Below are 11,222 nucleotides of genomic sequence, written 5' to 3' on the forward strand. Positions count from 1 at the left end.
TAATGAGTTTGAGTGTATGTCAAAGAAGCTGAAAATTATCTTTAAAAAAAAAAAAAAAGCTATTGGGACCAGAAGATGGCATGGCCAACCGTGATTCAAGTCCCAGACCCAGCGGCTTGAAATTCACACCGGGTGTGTGTGCATGCGTGCCCTAAGTCCGAAGTGGAGAATGGAGGAGAAGGGATTGCAGTGTGGCCATCCCCCCATGGGGTGATATCTTGTTTTCGATCTCTCTGTCTCTCTGGTGAGCACACATACCCTATAGCAAAAATCTCTCAAAAAAAAACTATTAAAATATTTTTATCAAAAAACTATCTTTAGAAAGATTAAAAATAGATGTGACACTAATTTTAAACTCACTTAATCAGAAAGAGATCTTATAAATGGAAAATAAGAAAGTCAACATTTTGTTTGTTAGTTTGTTTTTTGGAGAGGTTTTTGCTATAGGGTGTGTGCACTTGCCAGAAAGACAGAAAGAGACAGAGAGACAGAAAGAGAGAAATCACCCCCCAGGGGGATGGCCATGCCGCAATCCCTTCTCTTCCATTCTCCTCTCAGGACATGCATGCACACATGCCTAGCGTGAGTTTAAGCCCCCAGGTACGGGACTCAAACTGTAGTCTACTACATGGGAGTCCAGTGACATAGCCATTATGCCAACCACTGGTCCCAAAAGTCAACATTTTATAAACTCAGTAAGAAAGTTATGAGATTGAATTTATCAAAGAAATAAAAAAGAGGAAAAATAATTTCCAATTTCAGCTCTTATATGTAAATAGTTTAAAAGTTATCATTTCTGCCTTCACAACAAGAAAAGACCACAAAAACTGAAAAAAGCAACTTTTTTTGGAATCATCAGAGTCTACCACTCAAATCTAGAGAGACAGGTACATGCAGACAGGCAAATCTGAGATCTGCTTACTGAATCAGAAACTGCTGAAGCTATGACCTGGTAGGAGTACTTAAATAGTAATTTTGATGAGTTCCCAGAAGCTGAATGGACTAGTATGAGAGTGAGAAACTCCTGGGAACTACCATACTTTTGTGCCTTTACCTCCAGGAAGACTAACATATACTCATGGTAAAGATTACAGAAAGATTTCTTTGTGCATCTACCAGAGAAAGACAAGAGCAACCATTGTAAAATATGCACCAAATCTTTTCCATATGAAGAGCACTCTCCAGGAGAAAGTATTTGTCAGCCTTACTACAAGTGATGGAAAAGCACTCTTCCTAGTGCAGCCTCCTCCACCCTTCCTGTCTCACTTAACGGGGAAAACAGAGAATGCATGCCGAATAGGCATCAGGGCTTCACAAAAGTAGATTTGAAAGGCTGAAATCTAGAAAGTAGAGTGTAGGATGGAAAAGTTGTATCACCAGAGAAGTACTTTTGAAGGTCACAGCCCCGAGACACAGGACCACTGAAAGATTGAGATAGAGTCAGCAGTTGGCATAATGGTTAAGTTGCTGGACTCCTACATGGCTGACCGGTTTGAGTCCCAGACCCAGAGGCCCGAAAATCATGCCAAGTGCATATGCATTTGTAAAAGCCCAAAATCCCAAGAAGAGAATGGAAGAGAAGGGACTGCAGTGTGGCCATTCCCGGGGTAGAGGGGGGGACTTCTTTCTCACTTTCTCTCTCTCTGTGTCTCTGTGTCTCTCTCCAGGGAGTGCACACACTCTATAGCCAAAAACAAACAAACAAAATTAATTGGAATAATAGAAGGGAAAGATAGAATGGGTAAGAAAAAATATTTTAAGTGATAATGACCAAGAATTTTCCAAAATTAATGCCAAACCACAGATCCAAGGAACTCAGAGAATAACAAGCAGGATATATACCAAAACTCAACAACAGTAAAAAAAAGAAAAGAAAAGAAAGAAACAACTCCACATACATAACTTCCTATCATATTGAAGCTGCATAAAGACAAAAATAAAATCTTGGGACCAGCAGTTAGCACAATGGCTATGTCGCTGGACTCCCACGTAGTTGACCATGGTTTGAGTCCTGGACTCGGCTGCTTAAACTCACGCCAGACACGAGTGTATGCGTGCCCAAGATCCTAAGAGAAGAATGGAGGAGAAGGGATTGCGGTGTGGCCATCCCCCCTGTCTCTCTGTCTCTCTCTGTCTTTCTGGTGAGTGCACACGCTCTATAGCAAAAACCTCTCCAAAATAAATAAATAAATAAATAAATAAATAAATAAATAAATAAAATCTTAAGATAATTCACAGGGCAGAAAAGATACATTATCTTTAGCACAACAAGGAAAAGAATTATAGTGGGCAACTTGTCAGAAATTTCGTAAGCAAGAAGAAAGTAAAATGAAAGATTTAAAGTGTTGAAAAAAACAGCAACCTAAAATTCTATATCCAATGAAATTATTCTTCAGAAATGAAAAAGAAATAAAAACTTTCTTAGATAAACAAAAGCTGAGGGAATTCATCACCTGCAGAAATGTTAAAACAAGTTTTTGAGGCAGAAAATAAAATCTCTCTGAAACTTGGTTCTGTATAAAGAAAGGCATCAGAGAAGGAATGCATGAGGGCATACGCGCTCACCAGAGACAGAGAAAAAGAGTAAGTACCCGCCCATGGAGAGTGGTCTCCCAGCAATCCCTTCTCTCTCCTTTAGGGATTTTGGGTACACACACACACACACACACACACACACACACACACAGAATGTTTTCCAGCCACTAGGTCCAGGACTTAAACCACACAGTTGGCCATGTGGGACCTATCTACCTTAACCTCCACACTACCAGCTGGCTCAAGACACAGTATTTTTAAGATGTAAGTACTTGCCAAGATTTACTATAAAGCTACAATAATCAAAACACCATGATACTGAAGAAAAAATGGACACACAGATTAATAGGAAAAATTTAAAAATCAGAGAGAAAATCATGCAAATATAGTTAAATGATTTCTTTCTCCTCCTCTCTCTCTCTTTTCTTTGTTTCTTTTTAAACATATTCAGAGGGTATGAGTATGAGAGAGAGAAAGCACTCACTAATGGAGTGTGGTCACACTCTAGTCCTCTTTCCTCCATTCCTTCCTCCTTCTCATCAGGATTTTTTTGGGCATGCATGCCTCCCATGACTTTCAAGCTGCTGAGGCTAGGATTCAAACTGTGGTTGACCACGTAGGTCAGTTCCCTTAACCACTGAACTACAAGGCTGACCCTATCAAATTATTTTTGGGAGGGGTGGGGAGGTTTTTGCTATAGGGTGCGTGAGCTCGCCAGAAAGACAGAGAGACAGAAAGCAAGAAATCACTCCCCAGGGAGGATGGCCACACCACAATCCCTTCTCCTCCATTCTCCTTTCGGGATCTTGGGTACGTACACACATGTGCCTGGTGTTAGTTTAAGCCACTGGGTCCTGGACTCGAACTGTGGTTGACTACATGGGAGTCCAGCGACACAGCCATTACACCAACTGCTGGTCCCCTATCAAAAAACATTTTTTTGAGAGGTTTTTCGCTATAGGGCACATGTGCTCACCAGACAGACAGAGAGAGACATAGAGACAGAAAGCGAGAAATCACCCCCCAGTGGGGATGGTCACGCCGCAATCCCTTCTCCTCCATTCTCCTCTCGGAATCTTGGGCACACATGCACATGCGCTCGGCGTGAGTTTTAAGCCACTAGGTCCGGGACTCGAACCACGGTCGACTATGTGGGAGTACAGCGACATAGCCATTACGCTAACTGCTGGTTCCCTCAAATGATTTTTAACAGAAGCACAAAAGCATTCAGTGGAGAAAGGATAGTCTTTATTTTTTTTTTCCTTTTGGAAGGTGAATATTCTTTGGTTTACTCATCAAAATAGGAAACAAGAAGTTAACAAAAACATTATCGATTAAATAAAAAGTGACATTCTTTATTCATCAAACTCTCTTAATCACTGAAAAGCATTAATTTTCAAGGTCATGTTTTTTTGTTTTTTTGTTTTGTTTTGTTTTTGTTTTGCCTTAGGGTGCATGCGCTGACTGGAGGCAGTAAGAGAGAAAGTGAGAAATTACCCCCCGGGGGGGATGGCCACACCACGATTACATGGAAGTTAAGCCATAAGCAAAATTTTAAGGCAATAACGTGTCATTATATTTTGAGGAATGTTGAGTATCATTGTGGGGACTAAAATGCAGGACTTAGTTCCAGAAGCATATTCTTATATTGGATGTCATTAATACTGTCTAAAATAGTTCATTTCAACAGTGTTGATTTTAGGTACATGGTTTCCTATCTTTCTGAGGGTTCAACTTGATAGCTTCAGACATAATTCTAGAATGTCAATGTCATAATCTTTACCAAAAGAAGGGTGGACTTGAAAATGGAATTGTTTCAAAGGGAGCAATGACTGCAACAGAAAGTTCTGGCTTTTTAAAAAGAGATACATATACACAGTAAGAAATAAAGGAAATTACAACACAAAACTTTGTGCATGTGTGACACAGTTACATTCCACTACACAACTGCCTTTCCAAGAAGTCTCAAGCTTTGGAGCCAGACCCAATTTTCTCTGTATCATTCTGTATCTGCATTATCATTCCCGTATCTATTACCCATTAGGAAGCTTTTAACCAGGATTTTTGGCAATATGCTTTTCTTCAAATAAAACCTCACAAAAGCACTATCATTAACATCTGACAATTGCACTGGGAAAAGTGTTTCTGAACTATGTGTAATCCTTTAAAAAATTGGTTTTTTCCTTCATAAATCAGCAGTGCTCTATCTTTGAATAGATCATGACCAGGTGCCTTCTTAATTCACATGCTCATGTGTTCTCGTCCAACATTTTGTTTATATCATAGCAAAATTTTTGTAAATGAGGCTTAAAATTTCCAAAGGGGTTATACAAAGCAGCCAAAAATTCACAGTCTGAAAAATGATCAGACATTATTGAGCCGGCTGTGCAACTTGGTGGTGAGTTGCCACTGGATGATTTGGTGAAGCATCTCTCTATACTGGAGAGCACTTTCCAGTCGAAGGTATAATCTACCTGGTAGAAATTGACCATGGTCATGGCAAGCTAGTGTGCTTTCTTCTTCAATCTCTCCATCAGGGCTAGCTCATCTTGGTTAAACTGGTTATTCCTATAGAAGATAGCCAGCTTGATGACTCTCTTTTTTCTTTTTCTTTCTTTTTTTTTTTTTTTTTTTTTTGAGAGGTTTTTGCTATAGGGTTCGGGTGCTCGCCAGAAAGACAGAGACAGAGAGACAGAAAGTGAGACATCCCCCCCCCCCCCATTGGGAATGGCCATGCCACAATCCCTTCTCTTCCATTCTCCTCTCACGATCTTGGGCACGCACGCATACACGCTCAGCATGAGTTTAAGTCACCGGGTCTGGGACTCGAACCACGGTCAGCTACATGGGAGTTCAGCAACATAGCCATTACACTAACTGCTGGTCCCTTGATGACTCTTTTGATGAGGTTTTTGATGATCTTCTCTGCCTCCTTCTTGTTCTGGGTATACTCCCTGGTCACTCTGTAGAGCTTGCTGACCACCTCGCTGCTGGTGTCATCAATTAAGGTGGGTAGCAATGGACTTGGACACCATTTTACCCTAGATCATCTTTTATGCCTGAACAGCCAGGTTTTTGGAATTAAAATCATCTGTGGCCATCAGAGAAGAAGGCACAGTTGTGGAGACACTGGCACGCAGGCTGGGCAGTCTGGCTGGAGACCCTGAGTCCAAAGGATAGTCTTTTCAACAAATTATGTTAGACCAGCTGGACATCTATATGTAGAAGAATGAACACAATGCAGACTCCCAAAATCCATGTGTTGAGATTTAGTTATGAAGGTTTTAAGAGGAAACTTTATACCTTCATGGTGTCAAAGGGGGGGGGGGGCCTTTGGGAGTGATTAAGTAATTAGACTGGGACCTCTGAGATTGATTCCTGGTAGGCTTCTAAGGAGAGATGGTAAAACCAGGAGAAACACATGGATAGATGAATACACAAGGCATGAGCTCCAGTTCTCTTAAAATGTTATATCCTGCATGACCTTGGGACTCACGAACAGAAAAAGGCTTACTAGATATAGCCTCTGGACCTTGGACCTCCAAACCATAGCACAATAAACCTCTGTTTTCTTAAATTTCCCAGACTCAGGCATTTTCTGTTATTGGCCACAGGAAGGAACAGAACAATCCATAACTCCAACATAATCATGAGGGGAAAAAGTCAGATTAATCTCAAATGTGGAACATTCTGTATAATACCTGACCAGTATTTTTTTCTCTTAATGTCAAGAGCATCTAAAACAAGGAAAATCTGACATACTGTAAAGCCATGATGTAAGAAGATGTAATGACTAAATATAATGTGGTATCCTAGGTGGGCTCCTGGAACAGAAAAAGCACATTAGATAGAAACTAAGAAAACCTGAAGAATATGGACTTAAGACTAACATATCAATATAGTATGGTTCAAAAGGACCATACTAATATAAGATGTTAACTACTGGGGAAACTGGATGTGGAGTATATGAGTACTCTGAACTATTGGTTTGTCAGAAAAGTCATGCGTATTTTTTTATGTATCTCTATACAAAAATGCATCATGATTTTCCCAACAACCTAATATAGTTAGAAATTTGCTACAAATATGAGATTATGTTTAAAAGTTTATTTTTAAAAGTGGAGGAGAAAAGTGAATAAAAGAGCAACTATCCAGGAAGCTCAATAGCCAACTAATGGGAATTTCACAAAGCTAGTAGAAAACATATGGAATTTATTAAAGAACAAGACGGTACTTTCCAAAAGTGACGGATGTGCATTTCCAGACAAAAGCGCTCCCTGCCTAGCATTCGGCACAAATAAAAGGTTAAAAAGAATACTAATGCAATGAGTTTCCAAGGGCCACTGTAATAAAGTACTATAAACTAGGTGGCTTAAAACAACAGAAATCGGGGCCAGCCCATGACATTGTGGTTAAGACAGCTGGATCCTGCATGGTCAGCCTCAATGTGATGGAAGTCCCAAGGCTCTTTTACGCTGATAGAGATAACAGTGTACAAAATAGAGGATAGTGGTCCCCCACCCCCTTATCTAAGAAAGACTCATTCCAAAAGCCCTGGTGGGTACCTAAAACTGCAGATAGTACCAACCCCACATGTACTGTATTTCCTTTCTTATTTTTTTTTATTTTTAAGAAATATTTATTTGGGGCCAGTAGTTGTAGTGGTTGTGGTATTAGACTTCCACATGGCCGACTGTGGTTTGTATTTCAGACCCACTGGCTTGAAACTTGTGCTGGGTGCAAGTGCATGCACATCCAAAATCCCAAGAGGAGAATGGAGCAGAAGAGATCATGGCATGACCATCCACCCTTGGGGGTGGTTTCTCACATTCTTTCTATGTCTCTAGAAAGCACATGTGCCTCTAGCAAAAAAAGAAAAAAAAGAAAAACTCTCAAATAAAAAGGGGGGTAACTAGAATAATTCTTTATTTTATTTTTTTATTACTGAATTTGTTATAGGGCATGTGCTCTCATCAGAAAGAGACAGACACACACACACACAGAGAAAGAGAGAGAGAGAGAGAGAGAAAGCAAGCCGCCAGGTCAGAAACTCATTGGTAGTGTGGCATATATACTCTATGGAATACTACTCAACCATAAAAAACAAGACCCTGGCATTTGATAGAAAGTTCTTGGATATAGAGGATCTATTGCTGAGTGAAGTAAGCCAAGATATGAAAGAAAGATATTGTATGTATCCACTTAATATATACTGACTACCCACACTATATGGTAGAGATAGAAATACTGGAGGACATAAAAGCAGTGAAAAGAGTTAACGAGGATAAGATAGTGTGGAATAGGGAGGGAGAAGAGAAGAGGATAGAGAAAGATAGCAAGAGAACAAATAGAGAGGCATGACGTTAGTCGGACACAGATATGGTTTATTATCTGTTGATGATGACGTGTATAGTATTCTCAACTGGATTGGTTTGAGAAGTATTCAATGTTGGGGAAAGTTTTTTTACAAGCAAAATGAGAAATAGTGATTAGCTGTTTAAAAAAATAATTGGAATAATAATAATGATGATGGGGAAAAATAATGAAAAGCTATTGGATGATGAAATGGGGATTTTAATGTCTCTGTATTGACTGATATGCATTGTATTCCTTCTGGAAAAAGAAATGTAATACACTGTGAAGTTATATGTGATTCAATGTAATATAAACAAGATTATGATGATAATAAATAAATGAAAGAAACTCACTGGTCACATGGGAGTCCAGCACCTTAACCACTGAGCCACCTGCTAAGCCCTGTTTTTCTTAATATATACAAACCTATAATAAAGTTTAACATATAAATCAGGCACAGTAAGAAATTTTAAAAATAACATAATAAACTAGAACAATTATAACAACATACTTTAACAGAAGTTATGTGAATGTAGTCTCTCCTCTCTTTTTCTCTTTCTCAAGATATCTTATTGTACCATACTGCAAGGTAACTGTAACTGTGGAAATAAAACTATAAATAAAGGGGAACTACTGTAACAGCAAAATTAAAACTCAACCTCTACTCTTCCTTCAACTTCAAAATAACCCACTGTCACTAGAGTTTCTAGCTGATCTGCTTTATCCAAAAAGAGTATAGAAGAATCAGAAAGAGGGGGCAGATGGTGGTGCAGTAGTAAATCGCTCCACTCGGCAAGGTTGACCCACATGTAAAGGTTCTGGGTATGTTTCTGGAGACCTCTATGAGGATCCAGGCATCCATGTGCCCATGATGGGGGTCTGGCTGAAGCTGGGAGTCAATCACCTCCAACTCTGTTGGAGGTTCTTTCTCTTTCTCTCATGTGTGCCTGCACATTCATGAACAAAGATAAAAATATAATCATAAGTTTAAAAAATATTTTTTAAAAAGAACATAAAGGCCATGTTTGAGGGCAAAAGGGAGGTTGTTTTTTAAAGATAGTTATCTAGGAGCGAAAAGAAACTTAGGCATCTGTAACTCTATTCTTTCTAATTTTGAAAAACAAAAAGAAACCAAAGGACCTTGATAGTGACTTCTCACATGTCTCTATTTTCTGAAGTAACTCTGTATTACTTTTTTTCACTTTATTTATTTACATTTAATTCTTATACATCTCCATAGCTTTTCAAAAATAAGCATTATGTTACCATCAAATCAAGAATATTACCATATGCTCATTTCCATCAGAGGGAACTTGACGTAAATCTGTATTACTTTTGTAAAGGGAAAAAAACAGGACGCTACTTCCATCTGTATGAAACCTGGGAATGAACCAGTTTTCAAGAAAGCATGCAGCCGTCCAGGGTTGGGAGGAGAGTGAGCAAAGTGATTTCCCAGCAGTGAAAAGGCCAGAGGAATTTTCTCTATTTGGGATAGAGATGACATGTGAGAGGTCATGGGCCTGTGTCTTCTTGTTTTTTAGCTTTATCTGAGTTTTTGACTCATCTAAAGGATGAGGAAAAGGGGTTTTCCTATTCTAAACATAAAGGAATAATTCAAGTAGATTTGCCTACTTGAGGAGAGAGGGGAAAAGGGGCTCTAAAAAAAAAAAACCACCAGATTAAGCCACTTTTTTTTTTTTTTTTAAGTTTTCCATAGGTCTGGATCCATGTGGGACCCAGCTGCCTTAACCTCCATGTCATCTGGCTGGCCAAAAACATTTTATTTCTTAAAAATTAAATTCCTCGGGAACCAGCAGTTAGAGTAATGGCTATGTCACGGGACTCCCATGTAGTCGACCGCGGTTCGCGTCCTGGACCCGGTGGCTTAAAACTCACGCCGGGCACGTGTGCGTGCGTGCCCAAGATCCCGAGAGGAGAATGGAGGAGAAGGGATTGCGGCATGGCCATCCCCTCTGGGGGGTGATTTCTCGCTTTCTGTCTCTCTGTCTCTCTCTGTCTGTCTGGCGAGCGCACGCGCCCTATAGCGAAAACCTCTCAAAAAAAAAAAAAAAAAAGAAAGAAAAATTAAATTCCTCCATGTCAAACTTTCAATCTAAGGTCAACAAGTAACAATTGATTTCAGAAAGAAAACTGCTTTTCATGCTTAGTATTTATTTAAATTCTTGGGTTTTTTTTTTTCAATATTACCAATCCAGCTTATACAAATTAGTCTTAACTTTATTCCTCTCTATATCTTCTCTTGGTACTATAACTCTTTTACTTTAAATGAAAATCTTACAAACTTTCATTTATTTGTATGATTATCAGACTAATGTCTGATCTGACACAGAATTATCTCTACAATATCAGGAACTAGATTGTTTGCTAACTGTAGAGTCTCCTTAAATCTGCACTGAAAAGATCCTGGGTAGATATGTGCTGAATAAATAAAGAATGAAAAAATGAATTATTTTATTTTGCCAAGAGGCAGCATAGTATTGGAACAGGGATCAAAATACTTCTATTCTGTACTAGTTAGGGTTCTGCCAGTAGCTAGCTAGCTGTTATACCTGGAACAAATGTCAGCTATACTTCATTTGCTATCTATACTTCCTTTGTAAGTGTAAAATAAAAACTACCTTGCAGTGAGTAAAAAGTACTATATGTTGAGATTGGAGACTTTCTGATTAAATTTTTAACAGCTTAATTCTTTAACACTGCCCTTGTGTTTATGTCTGAAGTCATAAATCTCTTCCTTGTCTATGCTACATGTTATACATCTCTCCAACATGCATGTCAACATCCCTCTTCATTAAAGAGGAATAAAATATTGCATCATTTGTATTAAACAGGTGGTACAGAACTACTGTTCTGAACACTTAGAGAGTGATCAGAAAACACAGTCAGGGAAGTTAATCTTCCTGCCTGAAAGTTTAAGCCCCAGCTGAGAAACTGCAAGCAGCCACTGAGCCACTAAGCTAGTTATTTCCATATCCCCTCTCCAATCTCAGCAGCTGTGAGATGATGCTGGCTACAGAGCAGCAGCTCATTTCCAGAGTCTACAGGGCTGCCCATTTGGGAGGAGACTTGAAATATTTCAGGCAAGAATTATTTGCAGAGAATATAAATAACAGAAGGAATGGAAACATAATATTTCAAGCAAGAGTAGCTTGTTCATTTTAAGGACACTTACTCAAATAAGCAAGCACAGAAAATAACATGTATCCAGCCTGTCCTCGAAAGTTACGTAAGTTTTCAGTCAGCCCCATAGTGGAGTAGTTCAGATCACACATGTCTGACCAAGGTTTGAAGCCCAGCCCCTGCTTCAAACA

General features: G+C 39.2%; 1 pseudogene; it reads right to left on the bottom strand.

The window, feature by feature from the left end:
* Positions 1–4,784: 4,784 nt before the first annotated feature.
* Positions 4,785–5,636, bottom strand: LOC102496783 (tumor necrosis factor alpha-induced protein 8 pseudogene; annotated as a pseudogene).
* Positions 5,637–11,222: the final 5,586 nt, after the last annotated feature.

This window comes from Tupaia chinensis, unplaced genomic scaffold, assembly GCF_000334495.1.
Source record: "Tupaia chinensis unplaced genomic scaffold, TupChi_1.0 Scaffold000121_1, whole genome shotgun sequence".
Taxonomy (NCBI): domain Eukaryota; kingdom Metazoa; phylum Chordata; class Mammalia; order Scandentia; family Tupaiidae; genus Tupaia; species Tupaia belangeri.